The sequence below is a fragment of the Nuphar pumila genome, chromosome 5 (assembly GCF_984573655.1).
Source record: "Nuphar pumila chromosome 5, dmNupPumi1.hap1.1, whole genome shotgun sequence".
NCBI lineage: Eukaryota > Viridiplantae > Streptophyta > Magnoliopsida > Nymphaeales > Nymphaeaceae > Nuphar > Nuphar pumila.
In genome coordinates, this window is record NC_143253.1 from 75670060 (window position 1) to 75696623 (window position 26564).

The following is a 26564-nucleotide window of genomic DNA, read 5'->3' on the forward strand; positions in this document are numbered from 1 at the left end:
AATCCCTGAATTTGGGACCCAAACGAAGAAAAAACCTCATTATTTCATGTGAATTACTGGAAAGCGTGTATAAATCGGGTATGGTCCTGACGATGGCGATATTCGCAAGAGATGATACTTTTGAGATGTGCTTTGCGAACGTAGTTGAAATTTGAAAATTTGAAACTGGATTTTTAAGTGGGTTTTGACTCCATCCCAGATCCAAATCCCTATATACTATTCGAATCTGATTGTTGGATCTGCTTGATCCATTTGGATCAACTCTTCATCCTTTTATCGAATCCATTTCCAATAATTATAATCTTTATTAAATTTGATAATTGTCAAAATTTTGCGGGTTTTACACTTTTGCTTTGCCTTAATATTGTCTAAGAATTTATTCTAAGTCTAAAGATGCACAAAGAATCATGCTTGTGAAATGTGAATGCAAAAATGTATGATTTTGAGAAAAATAATTTAGAAATTTTAGAATTCATCCAAGTGATTTTGAAATTGTGAAGAAATGGTCTCTGAGAAGTGGAAGATTGACTTGAAGAAGTTGAATTTAAGATTTAGAATAGATCTTGAGTTTTGAAATAATCAAAGATTGAGATGAACTTGAATTTTGAAGAAGGGAGTTGAAAGTTGAATATGGTCTTCAAAAAAATGGAGTTTAGGATTGAAAGTCAAGATGAAATTTGAAGATAGAACAGAATTCTAGATTTAAAATTTGAAATCAGAATGAAAGGTAGGAGAAATCTAGATGGGATTTAGAATCTAGAATTGGATGTGAAATCTGGAATCCATGATGAAATTGGATCCGAAATTCGGAATTTGAGATGGAATTGGATCTAGAATTCAAGATGGGATTTGAAAAGTAGATTTGGATCTAAAATCTAGAGTCCTAGATGGAATTGGATCTGAGGTCTGGAATCCAAGATGGAGTTGAATCTGGAATTTAGAAGTTAGAATCCTAAATGAAGTTGGATCCGAAGTCTGGAATCCAAGATAGAGTTGAATCCAAAATCTGGAATCCTAAATGGAATTGGATCCGAAGTCTGGAATCCAAGATGGAGTTGAATCCAGAATCTGGAATCCTAAATGGAATTGGATCCGAATTATGGGTTTTGAACATGTATTTTGGATTTCAAGATCTAAATTGGATTTGGATTGGGATCTTTAAAATATCCAATGTTGAAAAAGTGGAAAATCAGATTTTGAGAGATCCGAAATTGAATTTGAGAATCCATATTGAATCTGAAATAGATTTAAAAAATTCTCACGGAATTTGAAGATAGAATTGGATTTCGGAAATCCAGATAAAACCTGGAATTGGATCTAAGAGATCTAAATTGACTTTTGAGATTTGAAAGGAAGGACAAAAAATGAAATTTGAATCAGGATATGAATCTGAAAACTGCAAATTTAAATTAAACTTTGAATTTTGATGTTGAATTGAATTTGTATTTGAATTTTGAAGATAAATGTGGAATTTCAAAGTTGAATTGAACTTTGAAATTTGATTTGAATGGGAGATTGAATTTTTTAATGTAAAAAATGAATTTGAAATTTCAAGGTCAAATTGGACTTTGAAATAGAAATTTGAATTTTAAAATGAGATAAAATTGAGAAAAGGATTTGAATTTATAAATAAGGATTGATTTGATAAATGAAGAAGATATTTGAAGAATTGTCTCAAGATCACTTGGATTTTGAAAAAAAGAATTTTGAAAATATGATGTAATTCTATCCTAAATGATGAAATGAATTAAAGAATTTTGAAAATTGAATTTGAAAAGCATATTTCATTCTTTAAGTGAATTAAAATAAGATTAAAGATATAATACATCCCTGACTATGGTCATTTTGAATGTATTATATAATAATCGTATTTAAGCTCAAGTGAATAATAAAACACATTTTTGTGCCTTTATAGAGTTTAAAATGAAATTAATTCTCAATATATCCTGACTATGGACATTGATATATATTTTGAACTAATTTTTAAACTAAACTCTCATAAAGTAGGAAAAATTTAAAAATATGATGATTTTTGAAAGGGGTCTAGTGTGGACCAAATGTTATTCCATAAAAGATAACAATCCTAAGCATTGCCCACATTTTGACTATGGCCATCAATGTGAGTCATTTGCTTAGGATTAATTACCTCTCATTAGAATGGTGCACGTGCCATTCATGTTTCACCATTGTAGATTTTTGAGAAATAAAAGGAAAATAGTATGAAACAAGCAATTTTTGATATCTATAATGCTCATACATTCTAATCTAAGCTAGAAAGTAAAGATCTTCATTAATATCTAGCTATTACAATTTTTAAATTGAAATTCAAATCACAAAAGTCCCTAATTTAGGAAGGAAAGGTGTAAACACCCCAAATTTTCACTCATCTTCCTGACATTTCCACCAAGCATCATCATCCATTCTCGGAGATTGTCGAAGGGCAAAATGGTCATTTCCTGAGCTCGGAGCTTGCAAAATCCCAAACTTCATATGCAACTCTCAAAATTTCTCTATTTTAGCTCAGATGTTCAAAATTCTAGTCCTGACAGGAGACGGGAATCTCCAAATCCTGTTTCAGGATTACATTTCATAAAACATGTCATTGCATAAGCATTTCAAGTCATTGCACTGCACAACATGTCATTTCGAGGTCTAGAACTCTCAATTTCAAAATTTTCAATCGAGATTCGAATTTCAACTCTTTTCAAAATTGATTTCAAAACCCTGGGTCTTCAAAATTGTCAATTCTTCCCATTTTACCCCCAGGACTATGAATTTCAAAATATTTTCTCAGGAAAACGATCTGGATAGTTTTCAATGTGGATTTCAGCCACTTTATCTCAGATCTTCCCCTTTTGTCAGCAATTTCAACTATCATTCTTTTACAAAATTATCCTATAGGGGCCAACTCTTTTCAAAATGTCTGTTTTGCCAATTGGTCTAGATTTTTATGAAAATTCCAAAAAGAGGTTTATTGTTTTGTCCTTATTTCAATAAAGAAGCAATGTGGGGCCCACACTAAGGTGGTGTCACATAGGTTTTCTTTTGAAAAACCTGAATTTTGAAAAAAATCCAAAAATATAGGAGCCTTGTCCCTGGATTGGCGCCACTGGATCATTTTCTCTCTCCTTTCATTTTCTTGCCATGTGTCACCTTCTCTCTCCTGCCATCCTTTGATACGTGTCAGTGTGGGGCCACTTTAAGATGGTGCCACATGTCATTAGCTACCTCTTTATTCTATGCCACGTGTCAACGTCCACCACCTTCACCCCTTGCCAAGTGTCATTCTGATGTCGCTCTGAGGATGCCATGTGTCATGTGCTGCCCTGTCTAGAAAAAGTAGAGCTTGTCTCCCCTGAGGTGGTGCCACTTGAAGTACTCCTCCTACAAGTGACACATGTCACTCTCTCCTTTCTTCAGAAAAAGCAGACTGACACATGTCACCCTCTGATTTTCTCAGAAAAAGCAAGGGACATATGTCACCTTCTGCTCTTCTCAGAAAAAGCAAGGGACATGTCTCTCTCTGCTTTTCTCATAAAAAGCAAGTGACACATGTCATCTTATGCTCTTCTCAGAAAAAGAAAGGGACACATGTCTCTCTCTGCTTTTCTCAGAAAAAGCAAGTGACACATGTCACTCCTTGCTTCCTCCAGAAAAAACAGAATTTTAAACATTCAAACTCCCTCTGAGGTGGCACCATCTGAGTCATCTGCCTTTCCTTCTGACACATGTCAATGTGGATGCCCTGAGATGGTGCCACATGGAGGGTCCAGATTCATTTTGTTTGAATTTCAAAATCTCCAAAAATTCTATAAATACCCTAGCCCATGCCCAGTGAGAAGGAGGCTCCTGTTTGAGATCTGAACTTCGACTAAGAATTATCCTTTTCCTTTCTTTTGCTTTCCTTTGATCTCACGCCCCTCTGGAGTCCATTATCAAAGTAGCCGTCTGTCTCTGAGGTTTCAGAACAACAAAAGAATACAAGGTGGGTTCTTATTCCAATCGGTTCTGTTGAAGTAATGCCCTTGTCTCGATTTGTATGTTGAACTTTCATTTTGAAGAAAGAGCTCATCTGAATGATGGATCGAGCTATTCTCATAAAATGACATATATCAAAAGTAGAATTATGCTTCCTTGGTGATTTTAACATCCATGCATTAATTAGATTTAGTTTATATTTCATTTCATTGATTTAACATATTTTAGGAATTAATTAGATTTTTTTTAGCCTTTATTTCAATCCTGCTTAAATTCTGTAATTCTCTGTTTTTTTCAGTCAGTACACACGTCCTTTCATGTATTTAGTTTTCTTTAAAAATGCTAAAAAAATCACATTACGCGCCCCTAGGTGTCCCTAACAATCTTCAAAAAATTCGGAATGATTTGAATTTGTTTACTGTGTTAAAAGTTCAAAATGTTAGGTCGAGTTTTGTTACCCGGGAAACGTTTTGAAAATTCATTTCCGACTTGTAAAATCGAGATCTCCCTTATGTAAGATTCTATTTTCAATCCAAAAAATGCCCCAAACTCGAAATGATGTCTAGTATTTAACATGATTTTCTCAGATGTTTATGAATTTGTGTTATGTCTGAAAAAAATCCGAGAGTTTGGGACACGTGTCAGAGCGTGATTTGAGCCTTTGAGACTCTGGATCGACTTAAGTCGATGGGTTCTCTTTGGGTGTTGCTCCAAATCCAAATCTGTAAAAAGTGAATGTCATGTTCAGAATGTCCTATATTTTCCTCTGAAATGTTATGATTTTTAGGATAGTTTTAATATCAGTTTCGGATTTTTCTTTTCTGTCTTTTGTTTTGTTATATTTATCTGTTCTGCTGATTTAGGCAAGTAATATCGTAATTTTATATCTATTTCTGTTGATCAAATGTCAAAGCCATAAAACCAAAAGTTTTTTCTGCATGTGTCGTTAGTTCCCCATTTAAATTTCAGGAGTTTTCATGGTCGGCTGCTATTTTTTATGCAATTTTACATCAGAACAAGTTGATTTTACCTCCGTCAGAACCAAATCCCTGTTACCAAATGCACCATAGTTCAAATCCCGTGGATGTAAAAGCCAAAAGTGTTCAATTTTGGGTCCTTTAGCAGTCTGCAAAATCTCAGATGTTTCCATGGTGGAATTTGTGTATTATCGCATTAAGTGTTACATTTGGTTCGGGTCCGTAGGTGAAATCCGCCCTTTTTAGGATTTTCTTTAAATTTTAGTATCTAAACCATGTCATTTCGTAAGTTTTAGCATTCTAGGATATTTATCAGAATAGGTAGGTGCTCCATACCGAATTTGACAGCATTTGGAATTCGTTTGATGCTCGGTCTAGCCGTATCATCAAAATAGGGCCCGGTGGGACCCTGACCCAAGCGAAATTCGTTATTTTGGATGAGTTGCAAAATGCCAAATTCTGATTTTATAATCCTAAGGTGTTTAGCATCATGTCATCACACCTCATACTGCATTTTATCATCATTTGTTTCAATTCAAATTTCAAAATCTCATTTTTTACCAAAATTTCCTTCAAAAACCCTAATTTTAAAGGTATAACTTTAATATTAGGGGTATTTTGGTCATTTTGACCACAATTTCGAGTTTCAAAAACATTTCTTACTGAATTTCTTGCATTTACATTATTTCAAACATCAAGAAAGCATGAAAATAGGGTTTATATCCAATTAAGTCCAATAATTTCAGAATATTATTGGAAAATCTTGGAAAAACCCACATATTTGAGTTAACCCCATTTCAAGTTTGGCAGGGACATTCAAAAGAATGAGCTGAAGTCTGTAATTTCTTTTTATTTTATTTAATCAGAGATGTAATAATCAAATTTGGAATAATATTTACTTTTCTCTGCTTAGATTAGGATGCACCTCATGTAGTTTGATTCTTGCAATATCCTGATTCTATGATTCATATATCTTATTTTGCAAAATCACCATGGATGTACACGAATGGCACGTGCACCAACACTTAGGGAGTTGATGAACTCGGTGGAGTCCATATTTACGGCCCTAGTCGGAATATGGACGAGACCCAGATTGAGCATCTTTCTACTAGTCACACAGAGCCTACACTTTTAGGCTATCTTAAAAAATGCACATCATATTTCCAATTTTTCAAAATATTGTGAATTAACTCAATTAAACTCTGAACATATTCATGGCCACAGTCAGAATATGTGAAGGATTTATTTTGACTTAATACACATTTTCCAACAAATTCCTCAAAAAATCTTTTCAAAGTGCATTCATATATTCAAATCATCTGCATCATGGCATCATCTGCTTTTCTCATGATTTTCTCAAGAAATTTTCACTCCCTGGAAATCGATTTCTCATGAAACTATGAAGATTTTTGAAGTTGGATTTCCCAAATCAAAGTTTTCCCGTGATTTTTCCTGAAAATATTATTTTCTTAAGATACTTTTCAAAAGGAATTTCTCATCTTTCTCAAGAATCAAAGTCGATTTTCAGATACTTCAAGGACAAGATTCTCACGATTTCAATTTCCTAAGTTTTGAATTTCCTTCTCCAATGAGTTTTCTTATAAATTTTCCATCATTTTCCTAAAAAAATTCTCAAAGTCCGAGTTTTCTTGACAAATGTTTTCCTTTTCAAGTGTTCATTTTTTCTCAAAATTTTTTTCCATTTTCTCGAGATTCTCATTTCTTCAAGATTTTCCAAATCTTTATAAACTTTCTCGAGATTTCAAATCTTCTTCGTCTGAGTTTCCTGAGAAATTGATTTCCATCTTTTTCCTGAGAAATGCTTTTAAACTCCAAATGTTTTCTAAGCATACATCATAGTTTTCCAACTTATATTTTACCAAATCTCATAGCACATGCCTGAATTCTCTGTGCATTTAGGATAGAACAAAATTTCGATAATTTCACTAAGTCAAGCATAATTTTGGTCCTTGGTTCGATTACCCCTGTTAAAGGCGGCAAGAACGATCGAACCTCGTACCGTCAGGTCGAGCCCTATCCCATGGATTTTCCTGCAATTTTCAAAACAGAGGCGAGTATTTCAAAACCATTTTCCAAAATCCGGTCAAGTTTGAATCGCAAAAGCATTTTCCTCTCTCTTCCGCAAGGAAGGGAAGATGGGAAAATTTTTGCAACGATAACAAAAGGTAGCATTTTCCATGCATTTCCTGCAAAACAGGGGTTTAGCACATAACAAAAATGTAGAAATATAGAAGCAAATCATGCTAAAATTACGATCATATTTCTATTAATAAAGAGATGCCTGTGGATGGGAAGTAATATATAGATTATATATGACATAGATGCAAAAAGTAGGTGAATTGTGAAGAGTAGAGTATAGGGAAAGTGAAGTAGTGAGCACAGGGTGTAGTGGAATGCTGATAGTGAATGTACATTACATAGATGGTGTTGTATGTAGATGCTGAAGCTATGCAAGTACTGCTGTGGGGATCCCAACAGGTAATGGAGATGTACATGTGGAGATGGATGCAAATGATGTGAGGCAGTTACATGGATACTGTGGCAGATGCAATAGTGGTAGTGTATATATGTTGTGCACAAGGGATGTGCAGTGTTAGTGTGAAGATGCAACAGTGATGTGCTGGAGATGGTAGGTGAGTGTAGCTGTGATGGGTGCTGGGAAATGGTGTTGTGTGGGTAAAAGATAAATGCATGTTGGAGATAAATGATGAATGAGAGGCTATATAGCAATGGATATAATGAAGTGGATAGGGAGGATGTAGTTGCAGATGGATAGTAGGGACAAGTATAAGAGTGTAAAGTGATGAGGATGGTGTATTGTTGTAGGTGAAAATGCACAAGAAGTGGAGATGGGCTGCGAATGTAAGGATACAACAAAGTGAAGTGAAGTGAATGCAGCAAGGTGGGCAGGTGAGTGGTGAGTTGCAGCAGTGAATGGAGGTATATGCAGGGTGACAAATGTGATGTGAAAGTGCAGGAGATGACGAGCAGCCGTGAAGAAGGTGCACAGGTGGGTATAAGGTGCTGTGAGTGAGGGAAGTCAATAGCAATGAAGGGTGATGCTATACCATTAGTGGATGTGAGAGTTGGGCAATAAGTATTATTAATGAAGGCAAGTAGAGAATCAATAGGTATGATGCTGCAAGAATGACTGTGGCAAGGGGGGTGGAGAGATATTGTGTAAAAGTGATAGCAGTGATGTGGAAATTTTGTGAGGGTGGAGATGTAAGCTATGAAAAATATAAGAATCCCCAATAGAATTAGGGTTGCTGCGTCACAAACCCACAGGAGGCCCCAGCAGCCTGCGACACTATGGAGACACCACCAGTTATGCTGTATTGAAAACACCCAGTCATTGCTGCAAGTATATTTACTATCTCTAGAGTTGACACCTACATAGTTGATGCCCAGCGTCAGACAAAGAATATGCACGAGATCTTTAAGAAGGGTCAGTCCTGCCACCAAAAGAAACTTGGCAACTATTTTATTCAGATTGTAACAAGCACCCAACATCCCTATTTTCATGAGCAAAATCATGACATGTTTGCATCTAACTGTAGCAACTGGCGAGCATCCATAGCTTCACGAACCGCATTAAGACCCGTGCCTGGGTCCCTTTCAATAATATCGATTAATATTTTGTCATTAACAGGATCCATTATACTTCTAACAGGATTTTACCTGTATAATAAACAAAGAAGATGGGCTACATCCCTCCCCATCCCCTGATTTGTAGGGTGTCCAAGATTACCAACAACAAATAATGTATTTGATAACTCAGAGTGGTGTAGATCTAGTCTTTCAAACTCAGATCATGGAGAGCCACCTAGGTGGATAATGAAGATCGAGGGTGGCTTGCTACCGTAAAACTGTATGCAATGTACAATGCATCTAGTGGAATGACTAATGAATGATGTTAATTATAATATGAGTATAAGTAAACCTATATCTGAGTGTAAGGATATGGATGAAAATGCAGAGGCTTAATACCAGTTCAGAGAGATCGGCTCTTAGTTTCTATTCAAGAATGCCATTCTCCATTTCCTCAATCCTAATCTCCACTGAGGACTTGTTGCAACAGAGTTTGAGTAGAGGGTTATGCTATTTTGGTGAGTGAAGATATTTCATACTATGCACATATCTAAATTTGAACAGATTGTTTTATCCTTTCTGAACCAGACAGATGAAACAATGTTCATTTGTCCAGGGGTTTACAGGCTCATGAATACCCTGTAAAACTTCTGTCATAGTAATCAAATGAGAGGAACAGGAGGGAATCCACACCCTGTCACCAACAAACAGATCAATGCTGCCGATGAGATTTAGGAATGCCATGGATGAAGAATAAATGAAATAAAATCTGGTATTAAACAGAAATAATGAATGATGATGGATATAGTGATATAGGAAAACAACACGATAAACAAAGAAATGGTTATTAAAATGAAGAATAAATTGATAACAAAATTTGGGTAACTCACCTTTCTTCATTGTGTGGGAGTTTCTGCAAGATACACCATCAACTTACTGAACTGGGTTATGAATCTCTCTTCTGTCAATGAGGTTCTTATGGTTGGAGGTCCATCTAGCGCCTCTATAGGAGATGCATAGACGGGGGATGCAAAGGGGATTGGAATATCCCAGTGAATCGGTGATATCGTAGCAAGATATCACTGATTAGCAGTATTTTAGACAATTGCAGAGGTTTATCCCATCAACTACTGCAATGGATCTTTAACATCTGAAGCCATCGATGATGTTGGGAATCCGAGAACTCCAATGTACCCCACCAAAATATTTACATGGTGTGATGGAGTCATTGGGTCCCAGGAAGGTAATTACATATAACAAATGTAAGCCATGACAAATTTACAAAACATTAAAGCATAAATTAGCAATCGGTGGAATGGGGATTAACCGTGATGCAGTAATTAAAATAAAACGGGGGATCAGAGTAACAAAAAAAAAGGAAAAGAAAAATGTAGACTAAAATCAAAATGGTAGTCGAGTAAACTGGAGGTTGAGAATCAAAATACCAAAAGAAGTGATAATGATGCAAGCGAGAAATTGGAATTTAAAAGAAACACCAAAGTACAAGCAATCAAGAATCAACAAAAGGAGAAATTAAAGCAAAACAGGAAAGCAGAATAAAAATTGGAAAAAAAAACACATAATTGAAAGCAATGTCGGAATGCCAGCATTCTGTTAATATCACACAGAAAGGTATTGAGGTTGCTATAGGCAACTCAACACCATTAATGGTGCGTTTACGGAGCTTGAAATAATAAAAAAAAAATGAAAATAAATCAGAAAGAGGAAGGAACGACACTTACCATGATACTCCTGGGTGGTAGTCGATCTTTGATTGCTTGGGAAAATCAGGAAAATGAGAAGGAGGAGGAATGCAGAAAAGAGAGGGGAACCAGAGGGAGAGAAGGAGGTGAGGAAGAAGAATCGAAAAAACGTGATGGTGAGGTGATAGCGGATGATGGAAGAGAGACCCCTGCGTGCTCTTTTAAAGAGGGGGAAGAAGGTTCGGGAAGAAGGGCAGTTGGAGGATGACGATCGAGAGAGCTTCCGAGAGAGAGAGAGAGAGAGTTCGAGAAGCATTGCAACGGAAAACCGTTGTAGGTTTTCCAAAGGGGCTCCTCGATATTTTTCTAAATTTTTAAAAAGGTTTCTTTCAAAAAGGGTTTTTCTAAAAAAAAGGGTTTTTCTAAAAAAAAGGGTTTTTAGCAAAAAGGGGGGTTTTCGTGAAAAATATCCGATTTAATTTCAGATACGGGTTTCAGAAATGGATGTGGGTCCGAGAATTTTGATAAAACATTAAAATTTGGATTTTAAATTGAGATTGGACCCTGGACTGAGAAAAACCTCTGAGAAATATAGAGAATTTGAAATTTTTGATTTTTTTGGAACAATAAGAGATCCGGGATCAGAATTGGATCACAAATTGGGTCAGAAATGAAGATCGAGCCTGGATTTCCGTGAATCCGAGAAATGAATGGAAAGTTGATTAAAAAGTGACTTGATTTATTCAAAGAAAGGGATCTAGGGGCAAAAAGGGAATTTTTTGAATTTTTGGGAAAATTTGGGGTGTTCACAATATCCTCTTCTTTAACTCTGAGTTGATGATACCCAGACCTGAGGTCGATCTTGGAGACTACTCTCGCTGTTCTGAGTTGATCGAATAAGTCCTCAATCTGAGGCAACAAATACTTGTTTTTAATGGTTGCCTGGTTAAGCATTCGGTAATCAATGCATAACCGAAGAGATCCATCCTTCTTCTTTACAAATAGCATCGGGGCTCCTCACAGTGATACACTCAGACGGATGAACCCTTGTTCCATCATCTCTTCTAGCTGACATTTTATCTCGCTGAGCTCTGTTGGCGATATCCGATAGGGGGGCTTTGATATTGGCATTGTTTCAGGTAAGGATTGAATTCCAAATTCAACCTCACGAAGTGGCGGAAGTTCTGGTAATTCCTCAGGAAATATATTGGGAAACTCCCTCACCACTTACAAACTCTCAAGGGATTGGATATTTGAATTTTCCACTGAGAGGCTCAATAGAAAGGCTACGCAACCCTTCCTAAGGTATTTTTGTGCCTTAAGAGCGAATATGAGTCGTTTCTTCCAGACAGGTTTGGATAGCCGGTATTCCACCTTAGGCAATCCCGGTCGAGATAGAATTACCCTGCCCTCGCGGTACAAAATCCCGGCATTGTTCTGGACCAACCAATTCATTCCTAGAATAACATCATACTGTACCATATCGATTAGGATGATATCGATAGGCAAGTGTTCCGCAGCTATCTCTATATCTAGGTCCTTCACACACCAGATACATTTGGTGCGTGAACCAAGCGAATTGTATACCTTGATTATTTTATCAACCGGTTGCACTGAAGCATGGAGTTGTTCGGTAAAATCATCAGAGATAAAGCTATGAGTAGCACTATAATCAAACAAGACGTAAGCTTCATGTCCATTAACATGTACGGTGTCTTCAATCAGGTCACCATTTTCGACTTGTTCAGTTGTTATAGCGTATACACGATCTGCAACAGACCTTTGTTCTACTCTAGGTGGGGGTCGTTAGAACTGGGGGCGTTGTGACACTTATCGAGGGAGTCCGGCTGATCCGATATTCCTCATTTGCTCATTCGCAAGTTTCTTTCCACACTGCCTCACAATGTGGCTCATTTTGCCACAATAGAAGCAACCACCCGTGTCACGAGAACATGGTCTCCCAAGATGGTTCACATAGCACTTGGAGCAACTGAAGTTGGACTGCTGACTGTTGGGAGCCACATTCTGCCTGGGCTTTATGACCTGCTGAGCAACGTTCCCACCTTAAACCTTCCTCTTTTGAAAGGGTTGTCGTGAACCTTGGCTACTTGGGAACGTTCTCTTATGGTTTCCACCATTGATTACACGCCTTTTTGCTATGCCCCTTTGGATCACTCCCAATCCATGTGAATTTTTGAAGCTCCCGCCACTGCAGCTTGAAAGGTTGAGGGCATGCTTGTTATAACTCGAGACTGCAACTCTTCTTGTAGACCGTTGATATACTTGTCGCCTCTCTCCTGGTCTTTGTCAAACAACCGGGAGCAGTATCTGTAAACACCCCAAATTTTCACCCTCATCCAGTGTTTGTCCATTTCATGTGTCATTGCATATCATTGCATGTATTCTGCATATCATTCCATCGCATTGCATGTCATTGCATTTCATTTTCGAGATCCAGCACTCCTATTTCAAAACATTCAATCCAGATTTGAATTTTAAAGCTTTTATTTTAAAATCAATTTCAAAACCTGGGTTTTTATTCAATACTCTGTCATTTTCCAACCCCAGGACTTTATATTTCGAAATATTTTCTCAAGGAAACAATCTGGATTCATTTCAATTCAAATTTTAATCGATTTCAATTCACAGATGAGACTCATTGAGGTGGTGTTGATTCTGAATTCCTCTATTCATCAAATTTCTCAAAGTTTTGAAAGTTTCAGTCCGATCATGACTCTATGTCAGAGTCCTAATCCGGTCAGGAGTCTGTTTTGAAATCTGTTTTACTTCCATTTTCAGTCTTTTTTTATTATTGTCAAAATTTAGGTCATTTTACAGAGTCTAGTTAGTTCAAAACTCTATTTTAGAGTTTGGTCGAGTTAGGAGTCTAACCCTGACTGTGTTTTCTGACTTATTTCATCATTTCTTGATAAAATCTTTCGAAAATTCTTTCATTTGAATTCTAAAAATTTAAAATCTCAGAGTCTTAAGAGTTCAGGACTCTAACTCGGAGTTCCAGTTCGCTTGAGATCCTATTTTCAAAGATCTTGAATTTCAAATGTCAATTTTAACCCTTTTTCAAAGCCATTTTCAGTGTTTGTTTCAAAATTTCCAAAACTCGATGTGGGCCCACTCAGTTGGCACCATATCCAGAGGAGTTCTAACCTAGTTAGGACCCTATTCCATTTCAAAAATTATAACTTTGAAGTTTGTCTTTGAAAATCCTTTTGAAAACTCCTTCAACTTCAAGTCTTAAAATCGCTTTTTGAAAAAACTCAAGTAGGGCCCACTCGGGGTGGCGCCATATTCGAGTCAGTCAGGGCTAGACTAGGGTTAGTTGATGTCTTGGTTAATGTTAGAGGTTTAGAAGAGTCAAAACCATTTTGAAAAAAACTCATTTTGAAAGTTAGTTTTTAAAACTAGTGTTTTTAAAGGTTTTTAAAGGTGTTTTAAAAAGCCAAATGTAGAAAATGCCAAGTGGCATTACATTTGGGGATTTTTTAGGAAAGTCTAGGGGTTAATTAGGCATTAGTTTAGATAATTTAGGCTAGGGGTGGTTAGGTCTTTCCACCCAAAAATCGCCCCCCCCTTGTTAGAGTCCAAAAAATTCAAAATTCCCAATTTTTAAACCTAAAAAAATTTCTATAAATAGTCTTCATAGGGGGGTTGATTTTTCCAACTTTCTCTCCTTGGGATTCTTGGATCTTCTCTCTCCTCTCCAGCCCTTCCTCCATTGCAGCCACCTCAAGGTAATTATTTTGTTTAATTTTTAGCTTTTATTTCATGTTTTTAATAGTTTTAAATCAATTTTAGCCATTAATACCTCCTATTTCATGGATTCAACCATGGTTTCACCTCAAGAACCATCAAGAATCAGCAAAAACAATCCAAGAAGGTGATCTAACCCTGTTTTTATTGATTTACAGGGATTTTAATCCATTAGAATTGATTTTAATATGATTCTTTACATTATTAACCAATAAAATATATGATTTACCCTTTTAATGGGTTAAATCTATGTTTTAAAGGTGATATCAAATTCCAGCCATTGATTCCCTGTTTTTATTTTATTTTCATGGTTTATTCATGTTTGTTTTACTTTATATAGCATAGAAATAATTTTTATTTACTGTTTTATGGTTTATTTTATTGATTTACATTAGTTAATGCATGGTTTTCCAAGTTTCTTAAATTTCTGTGTGTTTTAAGTTTAGAACAGTAAATATAATGTTATTTCGGATTGAAGTTCTCATTGTTTATTTCTGATTTTTTTATATGTGGTGCATGAATGAGTTATTGAGTTACTGTAGAAAAATAAGAGGTTTTGGATCTCGGGAACCATGTCAAAAAAATCAGACATCAAATCGGGTTTTTAAAGCTTTAAAATCGTGATTAAAATCAAGAAGGTAACTTGCTGTTATGATATTTCTCTCATCTTATATACGATTTTAGATCTGTAAATTGCTATAGATTCACATTGAGTAGATCTGTCTGCTGTGAAATTTTCGGATTTTTTGGTTACTGTTTAGTATTTTTCCGTTTTCAGGGAATCTGTTTTTAAATTTAAAACTCATTAGGGTTTACCAAAACCCTAATCAGACTTGTGTTAGTCATAAATCCCAAACCACAGATCCGATTCATGATCTGTAAAAAGTGAGTATTGTTATTTTTCTGTATAATATTCACCACTAAAATTTCAGAGATTTTTGTTTAAGATTGCTATTTATGTCTGTATTTTCAATCTGAAGTAGCCGTTTTAATCTCTGTTAAAAGTGATATATTTTAGCTCAGATTGCCGGAAGGGTTTCTCCCTAACCGGAGACGATTTTTCCGATATGTAAATTGGGAAATCTCTGTTTTTCTTCTTAGTTAGTCTCTGTAAAATTTCATAAATTTCCATGGAGATTTGACCCCTGGTTCAGGACTTGGATTGAAACTGGTTGGTGAATTAGGTCAAAAATAGCATATTTTTAGGGTTTAATGAAATTTTCGGATTAATTCAATGTCAAAAAAATTATTTTTATAATTCCAATTCGACATTAGGGTTATAACAAGTGCAGGTACCAATTTTTTTGGATTTTGGAATCCATTTGATCTCTGAATTAATAAAATTGCAAAACCGGGTTCCTGAAAGATCCAAAAACACTGCTAAAATCACAGTTTTTGTGATATTATTGGATTTTCGTGCATGAGCATATATTTTTAGGATTTAATCTTGTTCATAATCATATTAGGATGCTTTAGGTTTAATTTTGTGCTCATTTGATTTCATTTAGTGCATAAAACCTAAGTTTTTACCAAAAATCTATTTCTAAAAACCCTAATTTCAATGCCATAGTCTTGCTATCAGGGGTAATTTAGTCATTTGACCTAAATTTCGAAATCCCTAACCTTAATTTTCATGTGTTTAAGTATGTCATATCATATTTTAGCCTAATTTATTTGCATTCAAATTTCAAAACTTGTATTTTATCAAAATATCTTTCTAAAAACTCTAATTTCAAGGCCATAGTCTTGTTATTAGGGGTATTTTGGTCATTTTGACCCCAATTTCGAAATTTCATATCTTCTCTTTCATATTTATTCAATTTTATTTCATACTGTATCATTTTGATTTAAGGGAATCATGGCAAAAAGGCTTATATCTAGCAAAAACCAGCAATTTCCTGATATTGCTGGATAAATCTAGAAAAGCCAACATATCATCACTAACAAAGTTTTCTAGTTTTGCAGGTACATTGAAGACTTTATTTTTCATGTATTTAAATTTAAATAGTGATGTAATTTGTAATTAAACTTTGGAATAAGAATTTACATTTCCTGCTTAGCTTAGGCAGCATTGCATATAGTTTATTTTTTTTTTATGTGTGATGGATGATGATTCATGCATATTTTTACAAATTCACCATGGTCTACACGAATGGCATATGCACTAGCTTCTATGAAGTTTATAAACTTGGTGGAATTCGTATTTATGGCCATAGTCAGAATACGAATGATACTTAGATTTATGATCTTCACATTAGCCACATTCAGCCTACACTCTTAGGCTAACTTAAAAAAAATGCACTGCATTTCTCAAAAATACAAAAAGTATTTCTCAATTCCTCAAATCCATATTCATTCATTTCATGCATTTGCCAATTCCAATCTCAATTCAAAGAAGTTCATTTTCTCAAAATCTCCTAAGTCTTATAGCAAAATCGATTTTCCCAAAAGCATTGAATTTCAAAGAATATTTCAAGTGTTTTTTCAAGTTCATAAACTCAATTTTCCAAAGTTATGCAGTCAATTTCAAAGTTTGAAGTTAGAATTTTTCTAAGTCTTATTCAAAAGAATATGGATTTGCCAATGATATTTCAAATATTTCCCAAGTTCCAAATTCAAATTTTCTAAGTTAGAATTTCAATTTCAAAGTTTGAATTCAGAGAAACCAAGTTTCTCAGAATCGATTTTCACCAAATGTCAAGGATTCCTCAAAATCGATTTTTATTTCTCTCAGAAGTACATTTCAAATCCCAATTCACGATTTTCCAAGATTTACATTTTTTAAATATTTCAATCATTCAAAGCAAACATCATGTTTTCAAATGTGCATTTTCTGAAAATTCATAGCACATGCCTGATTCTATGTGCATTTAGAAATTAGAATATGATTTAGACAAGTTGAATAGAGTAGAGCATAAGATTGATCCTTGGTTCAATTACCTCTGTTAAAGGTGGCAGGAACGGTTGAACCTCGTACCGACAGGCGAGTCCCATTCTTCGGAATTATCCCGCATTTTAAAACAGAGACGAGTTATTTTCAAAAACTTTTTCAAATGTCAGTTTGACTCGCAAAAAGTTAAAAATTTTGCGATGATAACAGGTTTGGCGACCGAGATGGGACCTGTCTTTGCCTGATCAATCTAATGCTCTACTTAGTTCAAATTGTCAAAATCGATTTCCATGGAATGTCAGCTTTGCTTTATGATATCATGTGAACCTAGGAGCCTAGACTTGAACCCAGCTGACATGGAATGCATATAGACTAGGTATGGTTTGGTAGGACCATATTGAGGAGAATTATTCATGCTCACATAGACTTATGTCTAATATAACACTCCTCAATTTAGGAATTGTATGAAAACAATGTTTGCTTCTTCAAATATTTCAAAATTCTATCTCTTTAGGACTTAGAGCCCTCTGTTTTCTTGCATGTGCTCATATTTCAAAAATCACCCTACCTATATTGTCCTGGTCTTCACGTTGCTGAGCTCTCTTCCAGAACCATAGTTCGGGATAGAGCCTCACAACTGGGCCACCTATTTGGGTGAAACCCCCCCTGCCACGTACCAAGGGCCATAGTCCAACGTATATCGGTAGGTGCTCAAGGATGTTGGAAAACTTGAACCTAGAATCGGAGAAATTGATTTTATGCCACGTATATTGAGCCTTGGCTTGAGTATATAGGCATAACTGGATTGGATACAGATGATCTGAGCCTTAGAGTTAGGATTAAGGTCCCACAGCCATTTCAAAATTTGTGCATCTAGAGTCAGCTTTTAGGGAATATTGTTTGTGCATACTTGTTTATGCAGAATTTGATTGAATGTGTTATTTCCTTTTTTTTTCCATATTTTCCTCAATTTTCCAAAATACTGGACGATTTTCTCAAAATTCCTCAATCTATGTCCATGTACTATCCATGTTTTAAACCTTGAATGATTTTCCAAATACTTCATTTTCCATTTATTTCTTCATATTTCATCAAACTCTGGACGATTTTTCAAATTTCCCTTAATTTCCTTCAAAACTCCAGGTGATTTCCCATCTTTCCTGTCTTCTGGATCTCGAATTTCCTGCTTTATTTTTATCCTGCCTGCATTTTTCTCAAAATTCCTGTATTTTCCAAGTCTTATTCCAATTTCCATGTCTTCCAGTCTGATGGCATCCAGTCAGCTTGATTCAGTCTTCCCTGAGGGTCACATCTCCTACGAGGTGCGACAAAGTCTTCCCGAACATCGAGTCCTCAGCACCGGATCCTTCTTTCCCCGGTGGTACTATTCATGGTTCAAGAACTTCTCTCGTATGTTTTCGGACCATCTGGACGAGTGTGGATTGGAACTGGCGTCCGCAGTGGGAAAGCAGACAGTCAACGGCAACTTGATCCATGCACTAGCAGAGCGGTGGAATCCGAGCACTTCTACCTTCTGGTTTCCGTGGGGCGAGATGACAATATTGATGGATGAATTTTCAAAGATTATGGGATTGCCCGAGCCAGCCGGTCAGCCTGGAGATCCATTGGAGAAGTAGTTTCTGATTAATGTTAAGGGTCTGGACCCAAAAGATGCCTTAGCTCGCATGACGGGACGCAAGTCTTGGCCTCTGATTGAAGAAGATGGAAATGAATATGTGGACCTGCTCGAAATCTATAGACAGCATGGGATATTTGTGGAAGTCAGCTCGTTGTCCAGGACAGCTCGAGAGAGAAGTCAACACGCGATGATTCTGTGCACGGTAGGATTAGCTTTCTTTCCAGATGGACGGAATTACATGGATATCAGAATAGTTCAGCTTTTAAGGAGATGGGGAAGTCGACAGACCAGCCGCCTCTCGATAGCCATGGTCGCACTCGCCTTCCTGTACCGAGGGTTGACTCATTTCACACTCGGAGAGTCGATCCTAGTCGAAGGATGCACCTATGCCTTGCAGTCTTGGTTCCTCCAGCATGTGCCCGCCCGAGCCAGTTCATTCAGATACAATGGTGAAAAGCTTTTTCCAGTTGCGCGATACCGGTTCTTGATCGACAACCTTCAGGAGGAAGAAGTCGTATGGGACTACTTTGATCGTCAGGAATCACCTCCCAGATACACTTATGCATACGGCAAGCGATTCAGACTACTTGGCCCATTCTTCTGCGCATACTATCATCCAGAGCGGTTCGTCAGGCAGTTCTCTCAGAGACAAAAACGCGTAGTGATTCGTCCACTAGCAGGAGTTCTGCCAGAATTTGACCTCGCATCAGATCAGTGGTCCGGAGCATACCATTCTGCCAGACATGGCTGGGATTCCTTTGTCAATCTTACTATTTTTCCTAGTCCTCGAGTGTCCTCTGATTATCCGGAGTAGTGGAAAATTGTCTGTCCCCCTCCCCTCTGTCAAGTGCATTATTGATGAAATCATGTTTTTCCCCTCAATAAAATTCCTTTATTTTACATTTCACTTTGGTTTGACGACCTCGCCTAGGTAACAAGGCATATTTCTAGTTGTTTATCTTGCAAAGAATAGCAACGCAATTGTCTTAATCCCAGCGACGACTCAATCCCTAGTAATGGGATATTATTTCAATTGTCTACCAAAATTCTCAACAAATATTTTCCTCCAACCAAATTTCCTTCAGAAGCCTAACCATCAGTTCTACCTTGCAGAGAGCATCAGCAACATTCAAAAAGAACACTCGTGATACTCGATGGTTCATACAAGGTCCGGAAAGAAAACCCTATCAGTTGAAGGTGTCGCATACTCAGCCGCTTCGGAAAAAGAGATGGACTCCCTCCGATCAGCTAAAAATCAGGGACAGCAGGTTGAGGATGACATTGATCCTCAAATGTACGTCATGTTCAAGAAAATGATGACCAAGATGCTGGCAGAGCAAGCTGAGGCCAGTACTGAGCAAATTCAGACCAAACAGAAAGATAAGGGTCATACCGTCAAGAATATCAACAAAAAGCAGAGTCGTCACGAGGAAATGTCTGATGAATCAGAATCAGCTGACGATGCTGACAAGGAATGTGAAAATAAATATGAATTCAAAAGGTCGACTCAGGGTCAGGGGTCGGCTTACAAATCCAAAAATCAGTCTGTTGATGACCCTACCCAGTCACAATTAAAAGATATGATGAGAATGGTCAAAGATCTGCAGGCCCGCGACAAGGGCAAGAAAGTCTTCACCAACGAAGACTTCTATGATGGTTTAGATGGGGATGACAATCTGGATAATCTCCCCAGAAAATTTATCAAGTTTGATGGTTTTGGCGACCCTAAGGCTCATCTCGCCATGTTTTTCGCTGAATGTTCACGATTCAAACGTGACAATCGGGCACTCTTCCTTTGCTTCCCTCGCAGTCTGGAGGGAACGACAGCTAAATGGTATTCAGAGCACATCAACCCCATAGAGCTGAAAGAATTTGATAAGGTGGTGAATATGTTCATTGAGCGCTTTCTGTTCAATGCTGAGGCGCTCCCGACCCTCAACCACCTCTATGGCCTGAAACAAAGAGAAAATGAAAAGGCCCGAGATTTTATCCACCGCTGAAGGTCAGCTTGCAATAAGATGAGAGACCCCATATCAGAAGGGCATGCTTTGTCCTTGATTCTAAGCAATTTCTCCCAGCCTCTAAAAGGCCTCATCTCCACCGCACCATCCAGAACCTTTATAAAGTTAACAGAATGAGCCGAATGGCTCGAATTGAGTATGAAGAATGGTTTCTACGAAGGTTTCACTTTCACCAAGAACAACAGTCAGAATGAGTCGAAAAAGAAGACTCATTTCACTAATTCTGTCAGTAATAATAAATGGAATCATCGCAAGGGACAGAATAGAGACTTCTGTTATGGGGCAGGAGGTTCAAACAGGAATGATCAGAAAGGGAAGCCGATCCCGCAATTCAGCAAGCCGCTTCAACTAGAGCAGGGACCAAAACCCCGAGAGAAAGTGAAGCATGAAGGATGGAGCTATGAGAGGAAGTTCACTCCATTAGATCAATCACTCGAGACTGTGCTCGAGTACCTGTTGACCAAGGAGATGGTCAAATTGCACAGGCTGGTCGATCCTTCCGCTCCCATGGGAAAATTCAAAGACCAATTCTACAAATTTCATCGAACAGTGGGGCACAATACTGAGAATTGCTTTGTTCTGAAGAACATTATTCAGGACCTTATTAATAAAAATCTTCTGGTAGAGGTGCGGAAGATGAAAATATAGATATTCTAAAAGAGCCATTTCCTCGTCATTCTACAGTAGTCATTACCGAACAGTTGTTTCGACCACAGGAGCATATCAGGCCGTGCTCTGAAAATGACATGCAAGCTCAGCATCAAGTCCTGGTATTGCAGCAGGCTCGGTCCAAGGCCCAGAAGATGGACCTTATTTTAGCTTTCGGCAAATTGAAAGTATCTGACAAGCCCGCTGGGATATCTCCCGAGGTAGCCAAAAGTATGCCATGGCTCCCTAAGCATCTCGTTAAGTCCACCCCAAAGAAAAGCGGGACATCCACTCTAAAGCCTATTACAGCATTATCCAATGTCTCAATTTTGGACTTAACCCAAGCTTCTGCTAAACATCAGCAAGTATTAAATAATCTGTTGCAGAAAATCAAGGTGAAACCAAGCATAACTCCGGAAGACATGGCCCACATAGTCAATCAGGCCAAGACTAATGCTCCAGTTACATTCTTCGATAAGGATCTCCCTAAACCTCATGTATTTCACAACAATGCCTTGTATGTTGTGGTTCGAACCAGAGGGATGACAGTTCCTCATGTGCTGATCGATGGAGGCAGCAGTCTCAACATATGCCCGGAAATGACCGCCAAAGCTTTGGGCATAAAAGAAGAAGAATACATCCCGGATCCGATCACCATTTATGGGTTCGACAATCATGGCCAAACAGCGAAAGGAAAAATCTTCCTGGAGATCTTCATTGACTACTCAGTCCATTCAATTCTCTTTCACGTAGTCAATGTGCCACCCACTTATAATCTACTTCTCGAGAGACCATGGATCCACAACACAAACGCAGTACCGTCTACTCTGCATCAGTGCATCAAGTGGTCAAAAGGTGGTATGATCATGACAGTCTTGGGCGAGGATCCAGAGCAGAGGCTAGCACAGCCCATGGTTCCCAGGCCCTCTTTCACTACTGACATCCCTAGCATTAGGGGTATTGAAAAGGTCAGCTTTGAAGAGAATTCGGGAATAATACAGATGACAGAGCAACCCGAGCATACGGTGGCTACGACCCGATGGGGAGGTCCACAGTTCTTCAAGATTGGGGGATGAATTGATTACAGCACACTTAAGGATCATCCTCTATTCTCCCAATTTATGAAAGCTAAAAAGGGATTTGATTTACTAGTGAAGCACGGCTACCAGCCTTTCCAAGGCTTAGGCAAAAATGAAGATGGTCGTCTTGAACCAGTGATTCCTCAGCACTGCCCTAAAAGGACCGGATTGGGCTTTAATGGCCGAAGATCTCAGAAAGGGACTGTTTTCATTAAGGGAACACATTAGAAGAATTTATTTGTCTTTCCTTTTCTATTCTTTTGTCAGGATGATATCCCATTTCATTTTCATCATTGTCATTTTGATTAATTTTATCTTTCAATAAAGTTGTCAGTTTTCTTTGTCTATCTTGGTGCCATTTGTCTCTTTACTCCTCAATATTAAATCTTCACAAAATTGAAATCATTTTTCTCTTTTATCTTTCCAATTATTTTCAATAAAAGCAATTTATTTCATGATGAGCAGTTTCCCTAAATCAATTTATCCTCCAATTTTCAGAATGTCTTCCTGATCTATCAAGAAGCTCGTCTTTAATCCAAAAGCTTGTTCAAAATCAGCAATAATTCATCAGGTCAGAATAAGAACAAAATGTAGTCAGACTGCAAGGCAGTCAGAAGAATCCACAGAGTTCGATTCAGCTCTCCAGGAACTGCCAGAATTTGCATCGGTTCAGAAACAAGATGAGCCATCATCCTTAGTTCAAGACCCGACTGAGGATATCAATATCGGATCAGAAGACGATCCTAGAATTCTCAAGATTGGCAGTGGTTTGAGCCCAGGAGAGAAAGAAAGGCTCACTAATTTCCTCAAGCAGCATGAAGAAATATTCGCATGGACCTATGAGGATATGCCAGGTTTAGATCCGAAATTGGTGGAACATCGCCTCGTTTTGAAGCCTGAGGCGAAACCAGTCAAGTAGAAGTTGAGAAAAATGGATCCTCGAATCGAGCAACAGGTCAAGGAAGGACTTGAGGATCTGCTTAAAGCAGGATTCATTCGAGCAATTGATTACCCGGATTGGTTGGCGAATATCGTAGCAGTTCCTAAGAAGAATGGGAAAGTGCGAATCTATATCGACTTCCGTGATCTCAATAAAGCCACTCCGAAAGATGACTATCCGCTCCCAAAGATTGATCTCCTAGTCGATAGCACAGCCGGGCATGCTATATTTTCCTTTATGGACGGATACTCCGGATATAATCAAATCAAGTTGGCCGCTCATGACCAATCCAAAACATCCTTCACCACGCCATGGGGCACTTTCTGTTATACAGTCATGCCTTTTGGGCTCAAGAATGCTGGAGCCACTTATCAGCGCGCTATGGCCGTTATATTCCATGATCAGATGCACAAGACTATGGATGCATATGTCGATGATATTCTGGTGAAATCCAAAGAAGAGGAAGATCACATCGAAGCTCTTAATCAAGTTTTCAAGCGACTCATTCTTTACAAGCTAAGACTCAATCCACAAAAATGTGTCTTTGGAGTCGAATCAGGCAAGTTGCTAGGCTTCTTGGTCAGCAAGAAGGGGATAGAAATGGATCCCGCTAAGGCCAAAGCTATCATTGGCATGCCGCCCCCGACTAATCTCAAAGAATTGCGTAGCCTTGAAGGACGCATGCAATCAATTTGGCGATTCATTTCTAATTTGTCCATGAGATATGAGCCTTTCAATCATTTGCTCAGAAAAGGAGTGAGGTTCGAATGGGGACCAGAGTGTCAACAGTCATTCGAACGCATCAAGAAATATCTTCTCAATCCTCCTGTTTTAAAGCTGCCAGAATTAGGGAAACCCCTATTGCTATATATTTCAGTTAATCAAGTTGCTTGCGGCGGATTCTTGGCGCAATACGAAGAAGGCAACTTGATAGAACATGCCATTTACTATGTGAGCAAGACCTTTATTGATTACGAGAAGAAATACTCTTAGATAGAGAAAACATGCCTAGCTCTGGTATGGATGTGTCAGAAATTGCGACATTATCTATTGGCGTCTGAAGTCAAGATTCTATCTAAATTAAATCCTCTCAAGTACGTTCTTGAACAACCATTTCTCAACGGACGAATCGCCAAATGGCAAGTTCTATTAATGCAATACGACTTGGAATATGTCTCTCAGCGATCTATCAAAGGCCAAGCAATTGCAGACCAATTAGCAGATTTTCCTCTAGCAGAGGATGTTAAAGCTGAGGATGATTTCCCCGATGAGCGGATCTGCAATATTCAACAATCCTCAATTTGGAATTTATTCTTTGACGGTTCCAAGAATATGGCAGGCACAGGAATTGGAATTCTGCTAATCACACCAGAGAAAGAGATGATTCCCTTTTCTCTCAAACTGGATTTTCAGTGCACTCCCAATATGGCCGAGTATGAAGCTTTGATACAAGGTTTGAAAATTCTACAGGATTTCAATGTCAAAAGAGTGCATGCTTATGGCAACTCCTTGCTCATCGTCAATCAAGTCCTAGTCGAATGGCAAGTAAAAGATCAGAAATTACTTCCTTACCAGAAGATTGTCTCAGCTCTTGCCAACAAATTCGAAGAATTCCAACTTTTCCATATCAAGAGAGATTTCAATCAAGTTGCAGACAACTTAGCCAATCTGGGATCCATCATGTCTTTCAAGGGTGGAGAACCTTGTCGCTCATTTGAAATTGGCAGACTTGATCAACCCGCTTTTGTCCCAGTAGAGCAGATAAACTAGGCTGAGCAGAAGAAGAAGCCTTGGTATCATGATATCAAGAATTTCATTAAAACTGGCGAATTTTCTCCAGAATTATCAAAGAGAGAGCAGCGAGCAATTCAATGCATGTCTGCTCGATATTTTATTCTTGCCGACGTCCTTTATTGTCGTGGATTCAGTTCTGAGTATTCCAGATGTTTGGACGAAGAAGAAGCCAAAGAAGTTGTGCAAGAAGCACATGAAGGCATTTGCGGTGGTCATGTTGGCTATCAGACTCTCGTCAAACAAATCATCCGAGCAGGATATTATTGGAAAACTATGCAACAAGATTGCTATCGTTTTGTAAAGAAGTGCGTTCAATGTCAGATGCATGCGCCTTCCATTCATGCGCCAGCGACATACTTGCAATCTGTCGTCTCGCCATGGCCATTTTCCATGTGGGCTTTCGATGTTGTAGGCCCCATCACTCCTTCAGCCTCCAATGGTCATAAATATTTTCTTGCCGCAACAGAATATTTTACTAAGTGGGTAGAAGCAGTCACTCTACGCACAGTAGAAGGTCGACACGTGGTTTCTTTCATCCATAAGAATATCCTTTGCCGTTTCGGTATACCGCATGATATTGTGTCGGATAATGGCAGTCATTTCAAGAATGAGAGAATAAGCACATTCTGCTCAAAGTTCAAAATTCATCATCATTTTTCCGCTCCTTATTATCCTCAAGGGAATGGTCAGGCAGAGGCCACCAACAAGATTCTGATTCGAATCCTGGAACGAACTTTAGAAACGGGCCGTGACTGGCATGAAAAGATTTATGATGCATTATGGGCATACAGAACCACCATTTGAACTCCAACGAATGCTACTCCGTCAGAACTTGTCTAGGGAACTGAAGTAGTACTGCCTCTACATGTTCAGAAACCTGCTCTGAAATTTGCATCACTTCTAGAATTACCTCTTGATCAGTATCAGCAACAACGACTGGTACAACTTGATTTGCTCGATGAAAGAAGGCTCAAAGCAGCAGAGCATGCTCAATCCTATCGCCAGAGGATAGCCCGACAATATGCAAAATCTGTCATTGAGAGAAAATTTCGGGTCAATGATCTAGTGCTCAGATCAACAGCTTATCTCAGGCATCGCCCGAGTGGCAAATGGTCGCCAAATTGGGAAGGTCCTTATGTTGTCAAAGAGGCACTACCTCGCAATTCATATCGGCTCATCAATGCTGATGGAATAGAATTACCAGATCCCATCAATGCTCGACATTTGAAAAAATTCTATACTTGAACAATTTCCTATTCTTTGTAATTCTTCCAAATTTTCTTCAATAATGATCAAAATGTTCTGTATGCAGGCAGGATAAACAAATCTCTCATTTCACGCACTTGTGCATTCATATGCATCAATTTGCATTCAATCACATTAATAACGATCTGGTCAATATTGAGATTTCAACTATCAATCCCATCACAATTCCTAACGATTCAAGATTGAAAGACAATCACCAGAACTAAACCAAAATCCAGTATCCAAACTGGTACATTTTTAAACCGGTAT